The 24,340-nt window shown below is 44.7% G+C and overlaps 1 protein-coding gene and 2 non-coding genes across 3 annotated transcripts in view; 1 reads left to right on the top strand and 2 right to left on the bottom strand.

Moving 5' to 3' along the window:
• The window catches only part of LOC135919289 (alpha-(1,3)-fucosyltransferase C-like), a 464,583-nt gene that overhangs the window by 422,459 nt on the left and 17,784 nt on the right, over nucleotides 1–24,340 (bottom strand). The window lies entirely within an intron of this gene.
• TRNAM-CAU (transfer RNA methionine (anticodon CAU)) lies at nucleotides 18,660–18,732 on the top strand. The gene has a single exon. It is a non-coding gene; the product is annotated as a tRNA-Met (tRNA).
• TRNAM-CAU (transfer RNA methionine (anticodon CAU)) lies at nucleotides 21,307–21,379 on the bottom strand. Its single transcript has one exon. It is a non-coding gene; the product is annotated as a tRNA-Met (tRNA).

The raw sequence follows: 24,340 nt of genomic DNA, 5'->3' as shown, positions 1-24,340 counted from the left end.
AGGACCGCAACATTTTTTCGTGTTTAAGTTTAAAAGCATAGAAACCAAACCAGGATATGAAATAAAATTGACTTCGTATGGTTGAAATGACATCGCGGTAAGTGTACATGGTCCGGATACTGAAAACACGCTATGAAAATAGGCATTAAAATGATTTGCTATATCTTCATAATTTGTGACTATGCTACCGTCAACTGATATCTTTGAAACTGCTTTCTTGGTTTCACTAAGATAATTCCAGAACTTGGAAGGATCATTCTTTATAAAATTGGGCATTACAGTTTTAAAGTAGTAGTCCTTTGCGTGATGCGTCGCTTGTGCAAGGATTCTTTGGTGATCGCCGATAACACTGCACTGCGCATGCTGCTTTCTTAGCCGTTTAACTTTTCTCTTCAATTTAATGATTTCGCGAGTCATCCAGGGTGTGCGCCTATGTGTTTGTTTGCGTTTGCTGGGTATAAAGTTGCTCATACAATAATGACACGTTTCAACAAATGTGTACCAAAGAGCGCCCGTGTTTGGGGCGCCGTCATCAAAGCCAGCAAGTACGGTTTCCATGTACTCAAGCACACGAGCATCGTCAGCTCGGGAATAGTCCTTGAAATACCGAACGGGAGATTTTTGGTAGCTATTGCATTTAAGAAGAGGAATTGACACGCTTACAAGTTCATGATCGGACAGCCCTTGTTCCACTAGAATGGTATGTTCTGAAAAAACCCTATTTACAAATACCAAATCTAGAACCGAGCTTGCATGTGCTTGTACGCGTGTGGGTTTGATTATTTGAGTTAGGTCGTGAGCGAGCATGATATCAAAATGATGTAAGAGTTTTTACTGGCCTGGGAACAGCACAGTCCCTCCCAGTCCACACTTGGCAAATTAAGGTTACCGATTTGTTATTATGATACTGTGACATATGTTCTTTGAGCACAGTTAAATACTCCGGGCACGCGTCCGGTGACCTGTAACATGCATATAAGATGAAGCTATGTCCCCAACAGCATAACTGTACGCACAAGCATTCATAGATAATACCGCAGATAATAATTGCAGACAGTACCGTAGCGCGGCAGGTCTTGACACTGTGTTTTGACTGTGAGACCTCCTTCCTTATAACCGGGTATAGAAATCTGCAACAATATTTTGTTTCTCATTAAAAAGAAATGTGTTCTCAGTGTTTGCTATCGAGCGAGTACAGTAATTCCACATCATTGGTCTTCACATGCTTGTTCGTTTTGTTATTCTTTTGCGACAGCCTAGAAAAACTTCTGGCGTCGGTCGGACTAGAATGACTTCAGCGTGAGGTCCCTGGGGACGTCAAGTGTGATGGCGGAAGGCCACGTCACAGACGTGCGAAAGTGGACGTTCCGACCGCGAGTCTGTAGCGGAAGGAAACTTGACCACCGGTCGCTCGCTATAACGATGGTCCCAACAAAAACAAGCAAAAAAAAAGGATTGTGCAGCGAAAGATGAACAAGTCCCGAGAACGGAAGTGGCGGGTGATGAGCCACGCGGTGGATTGTTGACGCATTCGCCGACGAGCGGCGTAGGAAGCGGTGGAGGCCGTCGACAGAGATGGGGTTGTCGCGAAAAAGAAACAGCGGGTTGACAAAAAGACAATCCGTCCGCTGACTCTCGGACAAAGAAGCCACTATACACCGAGAAAGACGGGTAAGGATAGGGGTGGTGTGCGCAGCGAAGTCCACAGCACTAAAATACCAAGCTAAAAAGGTATTAAAGATAAGCTAAAAAGGTAGCAAATCAACATCACATACCACAAAGCAAAGGAGCTGATGGATTGACGCCAGAGAGCGATAGGAAAGCAAAAAAAAAAATAAAAGGCAAAGGTTAAAATAACAGTGAAGCAAGAATAGACGCCCAAAACAAGAGATGGCGAATGTAGACAAGCTACACAGAGATGTAGTTCTACATCCCTAGCACGCCGCCCGAACAAGTGGAGTGTCGTTGACTTCATTTGGGGAGTAACAACCACGTGCCCGCCTACCCTCCCCCCCTCCCCTTTCCCTTAATTTTAGGTATTTCTCACACTCGCCAACACTATGTACGTTCACTTTGGGCACAGGAATCGTAAAGGTACTACAAATTGGTTTTGCGGTAACGAGGAACCTCACAATAGAGTCAAATGCACCGCTGAACTACATTCATCAGGATATAGTCTTCGCAAAATGCGCATATTACTCATGAATATAGTGTTGTTTTGTGATCAAAGTACACCCTAAAAGACGCACAAACTTGAAGATTATGATAGAAAAATTCTTACTCCCCAAACAGTATTTGCCTGGACTTTCCTTGTCACATAGAGTGAAAAAGTCATTTCCGTGTCTTCACGGCAACTGAATATTTCGGAATGCTATCCGCGACATTGTGCAATTAAAAAGGCCCAGAAACGCCTTTCGTTCACACTAATAACGTACTGCAGTGAGCGCGATGTCTTTGAATAAACACGGGCCGGCGGAATTTTTTTTTTTTTTGAAAATAAAAAAAAAGTTCTAACAATAACGGAAACATAAAGAGCGCCACGTTCACTTTTCCCCGTTTCTCTTAGGCATAACGCTTCTCTTTAGGCATAACGTTTATCCGTTGGCGCCGACAGAGTAACATGTCCTGCCCATTGCTCCTTATTTAGTAAGTCGCAGCTTTATTTGCCATCCTTCTGGTGGTATGGCATGGGTCGGTGGTTTTAGGCTTCTATGGTCTGACATGCACGCTGACCAAGCTCCGGGACCCACAATGCAGTGCCTGCAGTGAGCACACCTCTTTTCTTGCGATGTCGGACAACAAATAATCGCGACATAAAACCTGCACATACAATGTCGGCTCATATAGGTGGCTCTCAAACGCACAGGCCTCTTTATGGACTAGCACATGACATCCAACGATTTCTTCGATTTTCATGATTTTTCTCACATTTCGGCTACCCAATACTTCAGACATTGTGTACGTATCACTGCACATGTGGGTCAATTCTGGGCGAAACCCCTACAGTTGGTATCTGTTACTGTGATATGAGAGGTACAGAAGCCTCAATAGTACTTACGCATGGGTCGTGTATCACCCCGCTTACCCACCGTGTAAGTCTCATACCGATCCTCCTTTCCAAGGGCATCGTGCATTGCCTTTGGTTACGGGAGGCCTGATGCTGTGGACCCGCCCCAGGCATGGCCTGTGAACGGTGAAACACCTTCACCACGTTGGAGTCTAGGACAAAACATTTCGCGGAAGTCAGGAAGTTCTCGCACTGGGTATTTTTCAATGACTTCACTACTGAACGTATATCCTCTTCCTGTTTATATTTTTACTCTGGAAGCTTGAGGTAACTTTCGGAAGACGAAAAAAAGTAAAAAAAATATTGTTGAAGACGAAATGATTGGCGAGCTAGTTGGATATATTTCCTGCTCAATGGTTAATAACTAAGGTAACGAACGGCTTAAGCAAAAACTGAGAAATATTTTCTCCTCTCTCGCTTTGTTGTCTCTAACTGTTCCGCGAGCAAACGCTACTCCGGGGGAACAGTAACATGACCTCCGAGATTGGCAACAGTCCCGCTCATCACAGACGTCGCAGGCCAAGCCATTCATTGCTTACACAAGCGCTCCGTGATTGGCCGAGTGGCTGAGCGTCTCGCACACTCACGTTAGAGTATTCTACTGTAATCTACTCTAGCAGAGTACTTTACTATACTCTATTGCATACAGCAGGGCACAATACTCTAATGTAAACAGTACAACACATTATAGTACTCTATCCTGCGAGCAAGTACTACATTCTAGTGTAGTAGAGTGCTCTTCTGTAAACACAAGAGCACATTAGAGTACCCTATCATGCGAGCAATTATTATACTCTAGTGTAGTAGAGTACTCTACTGTATACACAAAAGCACATTAGAGCACTCTATGATGCGAACAAGTACTACATTCTAGTGTAGTAGAGTACTGTACTGCACACACAAGAGCCCATTACAGTACTATATCGTGCGAGAAAGTGCTATACTCCAATGTAGTAGAGTACCCTACTGTATACAGTAGAGCACGTTAGAATGCTCTATCGGGCGAGCAAGTACTCTACTCTAGTGTAGTAGTGTACTCTACTGTATAAAGTAGAGAAAAGTAGAGCACTGTGCCGTGAACGTGCGAAACGCACAACTACTTGGCCAATCATGGAGCTTGCGGAGGGAATGAAGTACAGTAATGCAGAGTACTATACAGTGGAGTACTGTTTGTATACAGTAACTCTAACTCACGACACCCGGCACTCAAAGGGACGACTGATTGGCAGGCGGCGCATACTTCTCGTGCCACGCGCGCTGGCTGTTCCAACATTTCTTTCTCCATTATTTTTATTTTTCTTTTCACCAGTAGCATTCCCGCACAATCTCCCACGAGCTGTCGGCTTACCCGTCCTCCGACCGCTTTGGTCTGTCTCTTTAACTCGTTTTTGGACCATTTCGTTTTTCTTTTCCTGCGCCTTATTTTCGTATAGCTACATATATTTTCTTGTTTTTTTCTTGCGTCTTCTTTTCTTTTTCTTTTTTTTTACGTTCACGTCAGCCCCGGTAGGCACACGCCCCGCGCATGTATCACAACCACCCGCCCCCACCGCGGTCGCTGCGGCGGTTGGCGTCACGCCCTCAAATCTGCTCCCTGCGGGTTCGACCACTTCGTACGGCGGGCAGCAACACTCCTCCCGCATTTGTACTAGTTGCATCCTGTGTATATATATCCTTTCCTTTTCTTTTTCTTCTCTGACGTTGTTTTTATGCAAATGAAAAAAAAAAATCTTGGGCTACACAGAGAGAACAAAAGTAAGTACAGGAAAGATAGAAATAAAGGCGTGTAGGAGCGGATCGAAGGGTAGATGACGACAGAGAGCGTCCTATTTGCTGGCTGAGATGGCTGAAAATTTGAAGGCGTGACTTTAACGCGAAGCATACGTTTTCTTGCCAGCGGCGTCCACCCAGAGCTGTATTGATAGCTGACACAAAATCCTAATTGACAATCGGTTGACTTTCGATCTAATGTTTAAGCGCGCATTGTGTCACTCTGTGTAGGAAAAAAGAAAAAAAAAGAAAAAAAGAGAAGCGATTCCTTGTAGATGTTTCTGCTTGCGGCCAAGTGGTATGTATCATATTGTTTCGGCGACCTTACTCGCTTAGTCGTAAACCTGCGCGTGAAATGACACTACGGCGGTCTTTAATTCTCACCTAGATGTGGTTTTAGGCAGATTTTGTTAGTGAACAGTTATGGCATTTGATTGATTGATTGATTGATTGATTGATTGATTGATTGATTGATTCTCCCTATCGTACGCAAGGCACTCTAGATTATGTATTTGGCATCCTCAAACACTTGTGTTTATATGCTGAATTCAATGGTTCCGTCAACAAACTTCACTGTAAACTTTATCTAAAAAATAAAAGGGCCTAAAGGAACTGACGCCACATCATCCGTGGTGTCGGGAACATTAGTTAATGCAACGCATACGAACTGGGCTGACATAGTTGGAGGTATTCAGACAACATAAGATTATCAGTCAGCAATGCTACACAAACGTAAGAACAGCAGGAAACACTTTTCAGTGACACTTGAATTTTTACCAATGCACATTCGTTAACTATAATGCTCAGTTTAGACCTAGCGTTCCGTGTCAATTGATTCGTAAATAATAATAATAATAATAATAATAATAATAATAATAATAATAATAATAATAATAATAATAATAATAATAATAATAATAATAATGATCAGTAGGCTAATTTTATGTCCACTGCAGGACGAAGGCCTGCGATATAGAATTACCCATGTCTCGCGCTAGCTGATTCCAACTTCCCCCTGCAAATTTAGTGATTTCATCACACCACGTAATTATCCTACTACTTCCTACCCATCCTACCTACCTAATTATCTTACCTAATTAACCCTACGCATTACATGGCATGCCCAGCTCCATTTTTTTTCCTTTAATGTCAGCTGGAACATCGACTATCCCGCTTGGTGTCTAATCAACACCGCTCTCTTTATGTCTCTTAACATTACGCCTCACATTTTTCGTTCCATCGCCTTTTGCGTGGTCGTTAGCTTGTAATCGAGCTTCTTTGTTAACTTCCAAGTTTTTTGCCCCATATGTTATCACTAGTACAATGCAATGATTCTGCACTTTTCTTTTAAACTACAGTGATTAGCTCCCAGTAAGGATTAGGGAATGCTTGCTGTATGCACTCCAATCCTTTTTTATTCTTCTATAAACTTCCATCTCATGGTCTGGGTCATCTCAGAGTGGCCTAAATAAACGTACTCCTTTGGAAACTGTAGATGTTGACTGGCGATAATGAATTCTTGCTTTCTTGCCAGGCTGGTAAACATTACCTTTGTCTTGTGCCTATTAATCTTCAACGCTACTCTTACACATTCTCGGTTAAAGTCATCAATTTATTTGTTGCAGTTAATCCCCAGTGCTGCCGAACAGGACAATGTCATCCGAAAAGCGGAGGTTGTTCAGATATTCGCTGTTGAGCCTCCCTCCTAAGCCTTAAAAGTCGTATAGCTTACATATTTCTAAGCATGCATTGAATAACATTGGAGAGATTGTGTCTCCTTGTCTGACCCCTTTCTTGTGCAGAGCCAAGATAGCTGTGGACTGTGTAGATATTTTCAACGATGTTCCCGTATGCCTACTGTACTCCCTGAATACGCAATGGGTCTGTGACTGCTGTAATCTCGACTGAATCGAATGCCTTTTCATAATCTATGAACGCCGTATGGAGAGATTGATTACATTCCGCAGATTTCTCAATTACCTGACTGATGATATGGATATGATATATTGTATAATATCCCTTCCTGAAGACAGCCTGTTCCCTTAGTCGATTGAAGTCAAGTGTTGCTCTGATTCTGTTGGAAATTATCTTGGTAACTATTTTATACGAAACTGAAAGCAAGCTCATGTGCCTATAATTTTTCAATACTGTAGTGTCTTTCCTCTTATGGATTAACATAATGTTTGCATTCTTAGAGCTCTCGTATACACTTGAATTCGCGAGGCAAGGAGATACCCACCGTGGTTGCTCAGTGGCTATGGTGTTGTTGGGCTGCTGAGCACGAGGTCGCGGGATCGAATCCCGGCCACGGCGGTCGCATTTCGTTGCATGGGGGCGAAATGCGAAAACACCCATGTACTTAGATATAGGTGCCCGTTAAAGAACCCCAGGCGGTCAGAATTTCCGGAGTCCTCCACTACGGCATGCCTCATAAACATGAAGTTCTTTTGCCACGTAAAAACCCATAATTTAATCTTAATTTAATTTTAGGCAAGGATATGTAGACTGTTTTACTCGCGCGATAACAGCAGCGAGAGTGCGGCGCCAAGAAACTTTCAGGCACGAGTCTTATCAGTGTGCTGCGCCGGAACAGCGCATCTTTAGGTTGTTTGATTGTGCGGAAAGTCTATTTCTATGTTTTGAGATAAGAGACATGCGCTATTTGCCTCAGGATATACTACTTACAACACTTCGTACAACTTACAGCAACCTAGACTTGTAAAATCATCGTTACGTACCGAGTAAAGGTGTTGAAAATCTGCGGGCTTGTCCAACCTATGTTTGTAAACGGCGCAAGGGTACATCTTGTTTCAGTCCTAAAATTTTTTTGGAATTATCCAAGCGCTAGATATACTGTCAAGAGCATAGAACACGCAGCATAATACGGGAAGCAAAGAGTTGGTCAAACCCTGATGGGTAGCGTGCGGCATGTATGTAGCACAACTTCACATTTGAGTTTGGGGTTGTGGCCAGCTTGACCTCCGAGCGTTGTGTTAACCTATTACACGCGCATCTATGTGAAATGCGTCGCTGCAGCGTAGCATCGCGGACTTTCGCGCAGCGAATTCTAGCATGGGCAAAGCGATGGTGCTCAACAGTCCATAGCAATCTTAATGGCGACCAACGGTCGGCTCACGGGCGGAGCTGCAGTTCTTGGCCAGAGCTGCGTCCTAGTCGTCTGCTAGCTGCTAACAGAAACGTATGATGCGACCAACCCTCTACACAGGGAGCAACCATATAAATTTGGTTGGCGAGAAAATATTTTACCCTTTTGGGAGAGAGGACTTCCACGGCGGCAAGGAAATAAGCTGCTCCAACTCTTGTGGAAACAAAGATATGCGAAGCGTTTGGCTTCGAACGGCATGGGCCTATATGCTGGGTAGCCTCTGCTCTAATACCTGGACCATCAGTCTGCTGTACTGAGGGAAGAATTGAGGTTCGAAACAAACCATCGTACACACTTGAGTCACTGGGTGTGTAGCACTGGGTATACGATCCGCTTTTCAACGAAACAGTTACTTTAGTACTCTAGAACTCTATTACTTATTACTCTATTACTATTACAGTAAACTTTATTACTCTAGAAAGAGTAATAAAGTTTACTTCCTCCTCCTTCTCCGACGCCAACATCGGTCACTGGATGTGCGTGACGCGTTATGTGCTGGTGTTCCACGAACCTCCTTGATGCCAACATGGAGCACTGGAGCACTGCCAATAGGAGTGTGCCACTCTCGTATATGAACCTCATTCACCAAATCTTTGGGTAACTGTATGTGTGCGACTGGATAAGTGATGCTATGACTGCTGCTATGTATCTCTACTGAAACGACTGCATTTTCATAATCCACAAAAGTCACATAGAGAGCCTACAATTCTTCAATGGCTCCTTTCTTGTGGATTAGCATAATGTTGGCGTTCTCCCTGCTCTCTGGCGCACATGAAGTCGTGACGCAATCCGCACAAAGGCCCGCAAGTTTTTCAAGCATAACATCGCCTCCATCTTTTGATTAAATCGACTGTTACTCTTTGTCCGTGATATTGTCTTGCAGGGCCGGTCTAACTTCATCGCCAGTTATACAAGGAGCTTCTGTATCCTGTTCACCACTACAACGAATAAAGGTAGCGTGGCTTCAAATAATACAAGTCTCGAAAGCTGTGTTGCCGCTCTTCACAATGCGCATGATTACAATTTCGAGGGGTGTGGTGTATCCGAGACATTATGCAGCACTCTGCAACCTTGTAGTTGGAGTTGAGCCCGACCGCTCTTGTGCTCTCAGCGGAGGTGTTGAGCCTGTGCTCGGGCGGCTCGTTTAGCAGCAGTGGTCGACGAAGGCCTTGCAACGGTTGTGTCGTTCATTGTTCACAAAGAAAGCGTGAGCACAGGGACGCGTGGCTCGGCAGCTCGCGTAGAGCACATTCTCTAGCGGCGGCAGCGCAGGCGAAGTAGCGCATGCGCAGTAGGTCTGAAGCCCGTGACAGCGCTTTGTTTCCATGCGGGGTATTGGCGGACGCGCTCGCCGCATGCCTTATAGAGACGCCATCGACGACCGGGTGACGGGGCAGGGTTCCTGACGCCATCTCGTGGGTCTCGAGTGACACTCGGCTTTCCTTCTCACCCTTTCGCCGTGCTCTCCTCCTCCGCTTCCCTGCTCGCGCTCTCCGCCGTTGCCGTCTTTTTATTCATCCTCCGCTGCGGGCCGCTCGTTCGTTCTGTCGGTTACGCCGATGCTGAGGTCGACGCTCAACACAGGAACGGGCGCCAAACAGCTGCACTCTTAAAATTAAGAAAACAGACAAGATACTACAGCGATAAATATGTGTAGATCACTTCATTAGCTCGAGCACGTTAGGCGATTATTTGTCGCCACCCCGTTTTGAAGGGGATGCCAATAGGTCATCATCATCATCATCATCATCGTCATCATGGTAGCGGTGGTTGAATCTGCGTATACGCTCTACTGGTGGAGTGGAGGAAGCTTGACTTCGAGTAGATGCTTCATTGAGAATGCGGGGGTTAATAAGCGCGCGATTTCAGAGTAAATTTTCATGTCTCAAACCTCAAACAAGAACGCACAGCCAGTCATCACACGCATTGCTAGAATTTACGCAGGGATTGTCGCCTCAGCTGCGGCTTGGAACACACCTCACCCGCCAAGGGTAACTGAAAGTTTCTTGTTCAGTTGCCCGGACAAACAACTATCCTGCTTCATATTTTCCAGAGTCCCCCAGCAATTTAACGGCATTTCCTGCTGTATTTGTGTTATAGCATCTGCGCGTGAACATTTTACGCAAACAATAAGCTTTTCTAACGAGCACCCACAGCAAAAGCTTTTAATTTCCTTTATCAGGTTTAACATCCTAAAGTACGATGCGGACTATGTACGAGAGAAGCCATAGTTAAGGGACGTCGGTTTAATTTCGGGCCTCTGGAGTTTTTTGATGAGCATTTGTATCCGCCCTCCATCGCCCGACGAACAGTGGCCGCCATGTTTCAAACACGAAATCCGCGACCTCGTTCTTTAAATGCAGAAATCTGCGGCCACCAAGCCGTGTCAGCACGCGTGCATTTTATTTCGTTGTTCTGCGAAAGCGTGCGACGTCACACCCGCGGCGCTTTCGTCGCGTCTATCCTAAAACCCCTTAAACTTCGTAAAGTAGCGACACCCTCCTCCTCCGTCTTCACTCCTCCTCGTTTCTCCTCTCTTTCACGCTCCCTCCTCGACCGTGACGCCGCCTACACTGCTCGAGCGTAGCAACGGCGCCAACACGCGCTCCTCGCCACTCCGTAGACGCTTCTCGAGCAAAAATGGCGCTGATGCACGGGGCGAGGGCCCACGTGATGCTATTAGGCCAATAGCGACGCGGCGCCGGCTTCGGCCAGAGCGCGTGAGGAGGAGGCGGCATTCTTCAAAGCTTGGCAGTACTTTACGAAGTTTAAGCGGTTTTAGTCTATACTGGTCTCTGTTCCCCTTTCTTCCGCAGTTTCCCACGCGCCTCCTAAGTCGTAATCGCTGTGTTTTGTTGCTGCTTCCGTTGTTGCTGCTGCCATTGTTGTGTCGCTTAAGTTCGACGACAGCTTTCCTTTTAACACCCCTTTACGCGTCGTTTAAGAAATGAATTGACGCAGTCCATATAGGAGCGATTCGGCCGGACACTCTGCGAGCACTCGCAAGAAACCGCAAGCTGCATGCAGCAAATGGACGGAGGTGCGGCGAGACGTCTTGTATATAAAGCACGCGACAGAGGAGCATCACACGCGTCGCAACCTTGCTGGCAGGGGGGAAGGCGGACACGACACACACACACACCTTATACACTAGTCGGTATAGTCTAAGGAGGAGCCAGGTGTTCTTTTTCCATTACCGGCCGATCGAAGACACCGGCGGACTATATACGCCGCCGCAGCGGCTCAGCTAGGCGAACGGACGTTGAAGAATTGGGTGTCGTGATGGATGGTTGTCATTAGGGCCAACGGCTGGAACCGTTTCATGCAGCGGTGCTGAACCGGACGAAGCCGCGTTACCGCCGCTCCTACATATATATATATATATATATATATATATATATATATATATATATATATATATATATATATATATATATATATATATATATATATATATATATATATACACGCGACCCTGTCCAGGAGGAGACGCCGAGAGAAGAGCCCACGCCGCGATATCCTACTCGCAGTGCGCATGCCACCGGCAGCGGCGGCAACAACACACCTAAACGCACGGTGTATAACACGCCCTCTTGACGCCTTTTCGACAAGAGGGGGACACGAGACGCGCTCTTGACGCCTTCTGCGACGGGCTTGTGCCGCGCCGCCGAACCGTTGATGAGACGCCGCTCAGGCCGACAGAGCGCGAGGACGCCTCAACACACGTGCGCGCGCGTCCATGTGGTTCGCGTATCACCTGCTCCCTGGCGCTTCGTCCGGACGTACGCTTCAAAAAAATAGATGAAGATTGCAACGTGCCACGTGGGTTCTAACGGATTCGCCAATTGAAGTGGTGCTGACGTTGTCTTGAATGTATCTCTTGTCGGAAGATCCACCGCAGGGCATATGCAGTAAATGAAAACGAAGGAAACAGGCATCAAACGCACGCATGCGACCCTGCGTGGAGCATGAGTCTGTGTATTAGTTGTCCGCTACCCGAAGGGTACAGTCCTTCGAAATATTAGGTACACTCATATGTTTGGCCTCCCTGAGCCTCTTGTGCCTGAATATCAAGCAAAGGCACCGAAGCTGAAAGCATGTTCGCCGTATAGACACAGGAACCGGATGCTGAAGGCACGTTCAATGGCTGTTATTTCCCAATGCCCATTCAGGTCACAGTGGCATAGGACCAAGTGACGGCGGCAGGGCCACAAAAGACAGAAAACTCTGAAGACAAAACTTTTCCAAAAGTTTATGTCGAAGGAAGCAGACACAGGGAGAGGTATAAGCGACAAGGACTTCTGAGCCGTCAGGAAAGATCCGTGGCCAGAAGGATAGCGAGGGTGGTAGAGTGTCAGACAAAGATGGTCAGTGGGCCATTCGGCCGGCCAAGATGTTGAGCGAACTCTGATTATCACCCCCGAATCCAATGCACTGTAAAGCTGAAGCGTATCTTGAATATATACAGTGTTCCTCATTATGTGGAACGCATCAGAGAACTATACGAAGACCGTCACCAACTACTGTGAACGTTAACGAATATGCGAACGCTTCCAGAAAGCTATTCGCTAAATTAATGGAACGATGCGCTTGAAGGCGCCATACCAGTTACAGCGAGGACATTTTAGGTAGCGTTTATTGCTGTGTTGGGTAATTCCGTAGGTAACAAAGCTGTTAGCCAGAACATAGCAGTGCCGGAGACCTCTCCAGCGGCTGCCATAGGGGGAGAGGGTGGCGGGAGGGGAGGAGGGTTGCCCTTCCCAAGAGCTCCACCACAGCCTCTAAACCTCCAGACGCTTAAGTTCTCATGCGAGAGCAGGTGCCGACTGGCCCGACTACTCGCTTACGCCTAGCAGATGACGTTACGAAAGCACGTCTGCAACTGAGCAGAATTTTACACCTTCGCATCGTCGCCCACTGTCAATTTTTCACAGCCTCCGCAGTGGAGACACAAATGCCTCTGGCAAATTGTGTGCAGCAAGTGACAACTAGGGCAACAAGTTCCCCTTAATAGGCCTGGACGTCTTTAAGGAAACTTAACAAAATTTATCCTCTTAATTATCCTCTTAACTTAATTTTATCCCTCTTAACCCTTCCCCCTGTGCAGGGTAGCCAACCGGAACTACCTCTGGTTAACTTCCCTGCCTTTCTCTGCATTATTTTCTCTCTCTCTCTCTCTTAACAAAATTTAACAAATTTATTTTGTTCTTGCAAGCTGCATATCCGGAACTTAGCATATGAGAATTACGTTCGCAACGAAGGCCTTTTTTTTTTTAATCTGACACCTTTATAGTTAGCGTTTAATGGCGTCAACGCCGATGCACGGGACGGGTGCATCGGCGCCTTTGCGTCAGTGACGCAATTTCGAACACCGACGTGTACCGTGCGGACCACAAAAAATATGCGGAAGAGCCATACAAAGCTATACGCTTTAGAAACCCTATTTTACCTAGCTCCAGCAGCGTTTGCTGCTGTACGTGGCTTATCTTTCTGTCTCCCCGTAACCCCCTCTCCACTGCTGGCTACCAAACTGGATATTTACCTTCCGGTTAGCCTCCTCACCGTTCGCACCTCATTTACCTGTCCATCTATCTATAGGCGGAAGTTCTAAGCAAAAACATCTTGAAAATTCATTTCCCTAATTGGCCTAAATTTGCTAACATTCAAATTATTTCATGTAGGCAACATATCGCAACTGCCAAATCAAATACAAGCAGTAGTGAAGTTAACGCCCACCTAATAGAAGTCTAAACACCAATACCACTTTAGAGATGTTTGCCTAAAAATGTATTGTAGTTCCAGTTAAGTTTGGCTCGATACGCTGCAAAGGAAAGCTTTTAGGGAAGTGTTTACACGAACCCCGTCTATTATACGTATAGCACGTTTGAAGGTGAATTAGCCTAGACCTGAGAAGGGAACGGAAGAAACTGCTACATAAGAAGCCGATCAATGAGTTAGCGGTAAGAGGGAAAATAGAGGAATTCCAGATCAAGCTTCAGAACAGGTATTCGGCTTTAACTCAGGAAGAGGACCTTAGTGTTGAAGCAATGAACGGCAATCTTGTGGACATCATTAAGGAGTGTGCAATGGAAGTCGGTGGTAACTCCGTTAGGCAGGATAGAAGTAAACTATCGCAGGAGACGAAAGATCTCATCAAGAAACGCCAATGTATGAAAGCCTCTAACCCTACAGCTAGAATAGAACTGGCAGAACTTTCGAAGTTAATCAACAAGCGTAAGACAGCTGACATAAGGAAGTATAATATGGATAGAATTGAACATGCTCACAGGAACGGAGGAAGCCTAAAAACAGTGAAGAAACTAGGAATTGGCAAGAATCAGATGTATGCGTTAAGAGACAAAGCCGGCAATATCATTACTAATATGGATGAGATAGTACAAGTGGCTGAGGAGTTCTATAGAGATTTATACAGTACCAGTGCCACCCACGACAATAATGAAAGAGAAAATAGTCTAGAGGAATTCGAAATCCCACAGGTAATGCCGGAAGAAGTAAAGAAAGCCTTGGGAGATATGCAAAGGGGGAAGGCAGCTGGGAAGAATCAGGTAACAGCAGATTTACTGAAGGATGGTGGGCAGATTGTTCTAGAGAAACTGGCCACCCTGTATACGCAATGCCTCATAACGTCGAGCGTACCGGAATCTTGGAAAAACGCTAACATAATCCTAATCCATAAGAAAGGGGACGCCAAAGACTTGAAAAATTATAGACCGATCAGCTTACTGTCCGTTGCCTACAAACTGTTTACTAAGGTAATCGCAAATACAATCAGGAACACCTTAGACTTCTGTCAAGCAAAGGACCAGGCAGGATTCCGTAAAGGCTACTCAACAATAGATCATATTCACACTATCAATCAGGTGATAGAGAAATGTGCGGAATACAACCAGCCGTTATGTATAGCTTTCATTGATTACGAGAAAGCATTTGATTCTGTCGAAACCTCAGCAGTCATGGAGGCATTACGGAATCAGGGTGTAGACGAGCCATATGTAAAAATACTGAAAAATATCTACAGCGGCTCCACAGCCACCGTAGTCCTCCATAAAGAAAGCAACAAAATCCCAATAAAGAAAGGCGTCAGGCAGGGAGATACGATCTCTCCAATGCTATTCACAGCGTGTTTACAGGAGGTATTCAGAGACATGGATTGGGAAGAAATGAGGATAAAAGTTAATGGAGAATACCTTAGTAACTTGCGATTCGCTGATGATATTGCCTTGCTTAGTAACTCAGGGGACCAACTGCAATGCATGCTCACTGACCTGGAGAGGCAAAGCAGAAGAGTGGGTCTAAAAATTAATCTGCAGAAAACTAAAGTAATGTTTAACAGTCTCGGAAGAGAACAGCAGTTTACAATAGGCAGCGAGCCACTGGAAGTCGTAAGGGAATACATCTACTTAGGGCAGGTAGTGACTGCGGATCCGGGTCATGAGACAGAAATAATCAGAAGAATAAGAATGGGCTGGGGTGCGTTTGGCAGGCATTCTCAGATCATGAACAGCAGGTTGCCATTATCCCTCAAAAGAAAAGTGTATAATAGCTGTGTCTTACCAGTACTCACCTACGGGGCAGAAACCTGGAGGCTTACGAAAAGGGTTCTACTCAAATTGAGGACGACGCAACGAGCTATGGAAAGAAGAATGATAGGTGTAACGTTAAGGGATAAGAAAAGAGCAGATTGGGTGAGGGAACAAACGCGAGTTAATGACATCTTAGTTGAAATCAAGAAAAAGAAATGGGCATGGGCAGGACATGTAATGAGGAGGGAAGATAACCGATGGTCATTAAGGGTTACGGACTGGATCCCAAGGGAAGGGAAGCGTAGCAGGGGACGGCAGAAAGTTAGGTGGGCGGATGAGATTAAGAAATTTGCAGGGACGGCATGGCCACAATTAGTACATGACCGGGGTTGTTGGAGAAATATGGGAGAGGCCTTTGCCCTGCAGTGGGCGTAACCAGGCTGCTGATGATGATGACGTTTGAAGGGTGAATACAGTGATAGCAGTAGTCAGATATTTCTGCAAAACAGACGTGAGTCCCCTAGTGCCCGGCTTCACCTTAGCACTTTGAACAAGTAGTCTAAAGATATAATTGCTAAGGAGCATGCTAAATTGATTGGCTAAATTATCGCAGAAAATTTTACTTCTGCTTGCGTCTGCCCAATCACGTAGCACAGCAGCGAAAATGGCAGGGACAACACATATAAACTATATTGCATAAGAAAAAAAAAGAGCACCAGGTATATAGTATAATATTCAGTTATTGTCATAAAACTCGAATGGTCCAGCGGCATTTTTTCGCACTGCTTTATTTACCGTTTACATGGCACACTCTTCTGCTAACTGTCGGATGTCATTAAACCAGGCTTTGTTTAATATATCCAGATATGTCACTCCATATACACTATTTAACAGAGGCACACATTCAATCCTTTTTCTTTCGTAAGCGAATCTCTTTGCCCTAATAACGATAATAAGCTCTGCATAATGATAGTTTGCCAGAATTAACGCTTATGTGAAGTCTAAGGGCCTAACTTTTGTCAGAGTTACCCCTGTCCTGCGCCAACCGATTCCAACTAGCACCCGCAAATTTCCTAATTTCGTCGCACCGCCTAGTCTTCTGTCATCCTCTGCTGCGCTTCCCTTTTCTTGATACCCATTCCGTCACCCTAATGGTCCAACGGTTATCTAATCTGCGCATTACATGACCTGCCCAGCGCCATTTCTTACTCTTAATATCAATTAGAATATCGTCTATACCGTTTGCTCTCTGATCCAAACCGCTCTCTTTCTGTCTCTTAAAGTTATGCCTAGCATTCTTCGTTCCATCGCTCTTTGCGCGGTCCTTAACTTTTTCTCAAGTTTCTTGGTCAGTCTCCAAGTCTATGCCCCATATGTCACTACAGGTGAAATGCACTGATTGTATACCTTCCTTTTCAGTAATGATGGTAAGCTTCCAGTCAGGAGCTCACGATGTCTGCCGTATGCGATCCAACCCATTTTTATTCTGTGAATTTCCTTCTCGTGGTCAAGGTTTCCTGTGATTAGTTGACCTAGGTAAACGCACTCCTTCACAGACTCTAGAGGCTGACTTGCGATCCCGAACCCTTGTTCCCTTGCCCTGTTGTTCGTCATTATCTTTGTCTTCTGCATATTGATCTTGAACACCACTCTTACACTCCCTGTTAAGGCCCTCGATCATTTGTAACTCGTCTGTAGTGTTGCTGAATAGAACAATGTCATCGGCAAACCGAGGGTATCTGAGGTATTCGCCGTCGATCCTTATACTCCTAAACCTTCGCAGTTTAATAGCGTGAATACTTCTTCCAAGCACGTCAAAGTAAAACATCCGAGCCAGCGCAACTCCTTCCGCATTTAAGGTAACGGACGTTCTATTAAACAGTTACTCCACCCATGTGGTGGTGCACTCACCACACCGCACCACGTTGGATTATTTTAGCGGGAGTTCTCATGACTGCCATTACTGAGGGCATTAAGAGAGAAAGAGAGAGAGAGAGAAATTTACAGAAAGGCAGAGAGGTCGGGCTGAGCTATAACTTGTTCTAGCCTGGTACTCTATGAGAAAAGGGCTGGTCAATGATGATGATGATGATGATGATGATGATATGAGGAAGAGATGCGTATATACAAATTCAGAAAGTTGTAGCATCTCTAAAGCCGTCCGTCCAGCCCAGTGGCATTAAGGGCAAATACTAAACGGCAGTAAACTATGGGAGCACAAAGCAACAATGTCTATACAAGTTCTTGCAGTTGAAACGAAGTTTGTAGTTCACTACTGATAATTATGTGCACGTATGTCCACGAGTCTAAAGCTGTTAAACGAACTCCACACAGAATCAACTTAGAGACAACTGGGAACTGTGCAATTAAGCCTTTTTTTTTTGTTGCGAAAGATTGATGAATTACCTTCTTTGTGAAAACTGCACAATATATGTAAAATTTTATGATATATTTTGAGTTTTTTCGTTGTTAGAATTCTATAGAGGAATTGTGAATTTGTTGACACGAACACATGAGTGATTTAGCATTACGCTATGCGTACAAATATTTTGTAAGTACTTCCACGTTCTTACTGTATGCCGTTTAAACGGGGGCTCCAAGCTTCCCAAGTGAATAGATCCACTTACTTTGGAGCCCTCGTCTGCCACAAGAGAACATACTTGTTGACGGAATAACATTTTGACTATATTTGTAAACTAATAATAATAATAATTATCAAACGCACAGCTTCATTCAATAGCGCAACACGGCGCATCCGACACTTACCCTTAGACCCATATGGAATTCGCTTCTTACCGATTGATAACACCGAGGATGTCCCATATGACCTTATTATGGTCCTGAGCCTCCATGCAATGTGGAAAACTAGACTGCAATTCCAAAACGGAGACATTATTGCTCGACCGACTCGGGAAAATTTCATTGAGAGTGTTGTGTGTGTGAGAGACGGTTTCAAAGCGCTGCCTGATCCACCGCAATGGATCTCTGTATTTGATGAATTAGCGATGTTGAAAAGATTTTAGTACCGTGTTGACCGAAGTGTGGCTCACATGTTTTATCCTTTGTAAACCATGATTTAGAACGTCGAAGTCGGCAATAAAGAAAAAAAAAAGCCTCGGTAGCGCAGTAGGCAGCGCGTCAGTCTCATAATCTGAAGGTCGTGAGTTCGATCCTCACCCGGGGCAGGCGGAGCGTTTTTTTTTTTTCTTCTGACTTTACCTGTCTTTTTTAGGCATGCAGCTCAATCAGTCGAGTGACGCCTCAAACGCAACATTAATAATGTAGGGACACAAAAAAGGTATAGAACTGGCACATGCCACTTTGCATGACTAAATCAAATCAGAGTTTATTTGAAATACATTTTGACAGATCATGTTTGCTGGTCAGGCTAAGCACATCGTACTTGTGAGAAGACCAAGCAGCAGGTGGTAGACCTTTCAATAGAGATATGAAGCGTTGTGCAATTATCGTCAAAAATTATACAACTTAAAGAAATCGCGGCCGTTGCCAGGGTGGGAGAAGGCTCGAGCTCGCTTCTTCCCGACGCCGCCCCGGATGCGGGAGCCGCCGGGGACCTTCTCCGTAGGCGTCGCCGCCGCTGGGAGGCGGCTATCAGAAGTTCAGAGCTGGCAGACCAGCTCTGGGCCGTCCGGCAAGCCGAAGATGCCGCTCGAGTCCAAGAACTTCGAGCCGTCACCTGAGGCCAGCACAGCAAGAACTGCCGGACTATTCTTCATTAAAGTTTATTTTCTTCTTCAAAGAAAATACTTTAAGACACAAATGGTAAATACGATATTTTCCAGTCACGTGAGAATACAAATAAAAAGTCACATCTTCCAACATACAGTTGGATACCACTTCCTCACTTGTTTCATCATTTTACCCTCTTGAATTTATATTATAGTGTTGCATTAAGTTCATTAAAAATATCGGAGACATAATATATCTTCTTTTCTTTCCATAGTTTGTTCACAGCCTTGGCTTAAACTACCTTTCTGTTTTTCGTAACACAACATCCTTTTTTACCAATACTTTAAAAGAATTTGAATAATAATAGCGTGTTACAATCACATAGTTAAATAGTTCCTGTAATGGAAGTATTCCTAGAATATTATACCTTTCTTGTCTGTCTATTTTACTCCGGTTCCATAAGTTATGCTATTGACAATTCCTTTAAGTACGAGATGAATAGCTTGCTTTTTATAATCAGAACATGTACCATATAACGTTATGCCATATGTAATCAGTGATTCTGCTAATGCCTTCTCTATACCAACTCTTAGGTTGATAGGCGTTGATAGGCGATAACTCAAATCCATAAATACCAAACAGCCCTAATCGCAACTCCACAACATTTCAGTTCTGTATGGGATTTTTCGTTCGGCTCAAATTATACTGTTAGCTTAAACTACGACAAAGAACAGTTTGCATGCGTTTAACGTAATTCCGTGCTTGGTGGAATATGTGTAACGAAATTAAATTAAGGCTCTTTTTTGTGCACATATTTGTTTCCTTTGCTATGTGACAAGGAGTCGCCGGTGCCGTCATAGAGATGCCAACCTCTCATATCTTCATTGAAACTTATTTCTGGGCGAGTTGTGGGCATACTTGATTTGATAAATGTAACAGCGCTAAAAGATGCAACGACAAAGGAACAACGATTAGGCAGACGCGCTCAAACTGTTCCAACACCAACCCTCCTTAAAATCTCTTCCTGACAAATAAAGTCTGTCTCTCTCTCTCTCTCTCTCTTTCTCTCTCTCTCTCTCACTCTATATATATATATATATATATATTTCGTCGTAATTTAAGCTAACAGTATGATTTGAGCCTAACGAAAATCCGATGCATTAGGGCTGTTTGGCATTTATGGATTTGAGTTATCGCCTATCAAAGCCTATCAACTTAAGAGTGGCCATATATAAGGCATTTGCAGAATCAATGATTACATATGGTATAACGTTATATGGCACATGTTCTGACTATAAGAAGCAAGCTATTGATGGCATACTTAAAAGAATTGTCAATAGCATAACTTATGGAACCGGACTAGAACAATCAGACAGAGAAGAAAAGTACAATATTGTAGGAATACTTCCAGTACAGGAGCTATTTGAGTATGTAGTTGCAACACGCTATTATTATTCGAATTCTTTAAAGTGTTAATAAAATACAGACGTTGCGTCACGGATAACAGAAAGGTAATATAAGCCAAGGGTGTTAACAAACTATGGAAAGAAAACAAGAAATTATTATGTCCCCGATATATTTAATGAATTTGATTCAACACTGCATGATATAAATCCAAAGGTAAAACGATGAAACAAGTGAGGAAGTGATATTGAACTGTTTATTAGAAGATGTGATTCTTTATTTGTATTCTCACGTGACTGGAAAATATAGCATTTATCCTTTGTGTCTTAAAGTATTTTCTTTGAAGTTGTATAATTTCGGTCGATAATTGCACAATGCTTCATATCTCTATTTAAATATGTAGCACCTGCTTCTTGGTCTTCTAACAAGGACGATGTGCTTAGATTGACCAGAAAACATGATCTGAGATAATGTGTTTGAAACAAACTCTGATTTGATTTTGTTATGCAAAGTGGCATCTACCAATTATATTTATTTTTCCTGTTGCTATTTTGTTAATGTTGCGTTCGAGGCGTCACGCTACTGATTGCGCTGCGTGCCTAAAAAAAGATAAGAAAAAAGAAAAGAAGACAGGTAAAGTTAGAAGTAAAAAGAAACGCTCCGCCTGCCCCGGGTGAGGATCGAACTCACGACCTTCAGATTATGAGACTGACGCGCTGCCTACTGCGCTACCGAGGCGGATGCGGCGTTTTGCGCTATTGAAAGATGCGGTGCGTTTGATAATTACTATTATTAATATGTCACAAATCTAGTCAAAATGTTATTCCGTCAACAAGTATGTTCTTTTGTGGAAGACAGGGGCTCGAAAGTAAGTGGATCTATTCACTTAGGAAGCTTCGAGCCCCCGTTTAAATGGCATGCAGTAAGAAGGTGGCAGTACTTACGAAATATTTGTAGGCATAGCATAATGCTGAATCACTCACGTGTTCATGTCAATAGATTCACCATTCCTTTATAGAGTTTTAAAAACGAAAAAACTCACAGATATATTATAAAACTTTACATATATTGTGTAGTTTTCCCACAAAAGAAATTCATCAATCCTTCGCGAAAAACATATCTAACCAAAGAGTGCTCGGCCAGTTCGCTCGCTAAGAGTGCTCTGCTGTTAGGGTGAGCGCTCCGAACATCACGTGACTTTTCCTGTAAGCGCTGGCAAACACTTACCCACATTAAAAAGAATGAGGGAGAAAAAGAAAAGAAAATTATGTGTCCATTTAGCGCCAAAAATAATAAAATGCGCAAAGTTCGGGAATTAGTATCTAGAAACTATAGTACCATCCTGAGAATTCATTCTAAGTGGATCAGCCTTGCGTCCAAAGCTAGAATTTGTAAATTGCAGTGTGGGCCAAAAGGTAGTTAGTTAGACACTTAATTAGCGAATATTCCTTCATTATTCGATTATGAATTTCAATTTTTTGTGCGCGTAATGCTCTTCGAGTAGACAGTTCATGGACCAGAATTGCGCTGTCTGCAACGGGCAACATTTAAAATGTTTTGAAAGTGTTCGCTGAAACATCCTGTACAATAAATCAAAGAAAGCATTGAATACCCTGCACTATTCACTTAGGAGGCGTGTATACTCATGGCACACTTATGTAAGCCGAGATTAAACACCCAGATTTGAGGTTCTTAGTTATTGTTAGATTGCGCAGAGCTGAGTTGCGCCCGCTGGCACTACCCTGACGGTCGAAATCAAGCCTACCCGACCTAACGTACGCAGAAGAAACTCGGCGATCGATTTGAGTAATGCCTCGCATTAATAATACTACGCGTTATAGTAGGTTGCATTGCATGGCGAGTCAGATTAACGTTTACTCACGTATGCTTTCGCGACAAAAAGAAAGGGGGCTGACAACAAGTCGAGGGTGGCCGCGCATCCTAAAATATCTCCGCACAAACCGTTCCAACACCACACCTACAGTTCGGCTCATCGGCACCATAACGCGTCTGCCACCCACCTCTCCCTACCCCCCCCCCCCTCCACACACACGCACACGGATTGGGATACGACAGGAAACGAGAACGAAGTCCCATTCGCGTCCGTGTACGAGTGCGTGCGGTCCCTTCACCTCCCAAGAACATTCTCGTTTTCTTTTTCCTTCTTTTTGTTTCTTCTTTCGTTTCGTTTTGCTTCGTCCTTCCCAGGCGCTCCCGCAACGCACAGACTCAGAGGTGGAGCTGCAGTGGTTGGCCGGTTGCCCGGCAGGGGGCGTCCCGCTGAGAGGCAACTGGCGCTCGTTTATCAAGCGCCAAAGTGCTATAAGTAACACCTGGTGATTTTCGCAGCGGGACAGCGCCAATGAACCTGCGGGCCCGACCGCCGAGCGGGGCCCTCTGCGGCGGCCATTGCCGCGTTATGTGTATACGTGCGCGTATATTACACCCCTCGTATATATATATACGTACTGTCCCATTCCACCGCCACCACCTTCTTCACGCTCAGCCAAGTTGCGACGCTACCCATTTCGAGCCTCTCGATTTTTCTTATTTGTTTGTTGTCGGCCCTACCACCGCCGCACACACACACACGTGTGCACACGTGGTTCTACCACAGCATATGCACGCTCGGCTGAAAACGATAACGACGGTCTCGCTTTTCTCCTTCTTCGTCTTGCTTAGGCCTAACTTCCGCTCGGTGCCTTTCCCACCTTCCGCGCTTTCCGAGTACCGAGTCCTCGCGTCCCTTACCCTCGCGAGTGCAACAAGGTGCACGCGCGACGAGGGTGTCAGATGTGTGTACGGCCGTACTCTCCAGATGACTCCACCGCGCCGCCGCGGGAGATGTGGCGAGTCGTGCCAGCACTCCTCGCGCATATACGGTGCCTTCGGCTAAACTTCGGTTTTACGAAACGAATGGCTCCGCTAAATTATTTCGTTCAATCGTGAAGTTCGGGAAACCAAAAGCAGCTCAGCAATTTTTTTAGAATAAGAACTTAGCCTTCAAGAACAAAAAAAAAGATTTTTCTTTTCCTGCGCAAGTGCATAAATTCAGAGCGTCTGGTGTTCCTTCATACACTGCAGAGGAAAAATTTGTGGACAGCTGAACGGCATCCGTGGCCCGAATATAAACCGGGCTCATCCACAGAATGCTTTTGTTTTTTTACATGCTTCGTTATATCGGGCAAGACGTTCTATTAATTTCGTCGGTCTAAGGCTTCCAACGGTTCTACGACAGCGGAAATCGAAAGCTCTTCGTTAAGTTGAAAATTTCTTACAATCGAGCTTTGTTTAGTCGAAGTACGACGCTGAGTTCTCTTTGCTGCTACGAAGTCTTCGACGCATTAGACTATATGGATACGTGCGAGGAGGAGGGAGGAGGAGAGGAATCGAAAGGTCTTCGCTAAATCGAAAATTTCGCAACACCTGGTTTCGATAAGCCGACACTCAACCTCAACGAACTGCCGAAATTAAGGAGTGGAACACGTGGTGTAGGACGACGCAGCACACGCGCCTCGCTCGGGATAGATGACAATTCCGCCCGACTGTTGAATGGACAACAATGCTGTTGGACAACGATGGACAATGTTGTTGGACGCCGCCAACTCCAAACATAGCACGACGCAGTGAACGCCACAACATGTCTCACACACAGCCAGAAAGAAGAACCGCAAGACTGGCCTTTCTCCATTGTCGACC

The sequence above is a fragment of the Dermacentor albipictus genome, chromosome 7 (genome assembly GCF_038994185.2).
Source record: "Dermacentor albipictus isolate Rhodes 1998 colony chromosome 7, USDA_Dalb.pri_finalv2, whole genome shotgun sequence".
NCBI lineage: Eukaryota > Metazoa > Arthropoda > Arachnida > Ixodida > Ixodidae > Dermacentor > Dermacentor albipictus.
Note: the sequence above shows the minus strand (reverse complement) of the source record. Positions and strands in the feature narration are given on the sequence as shown.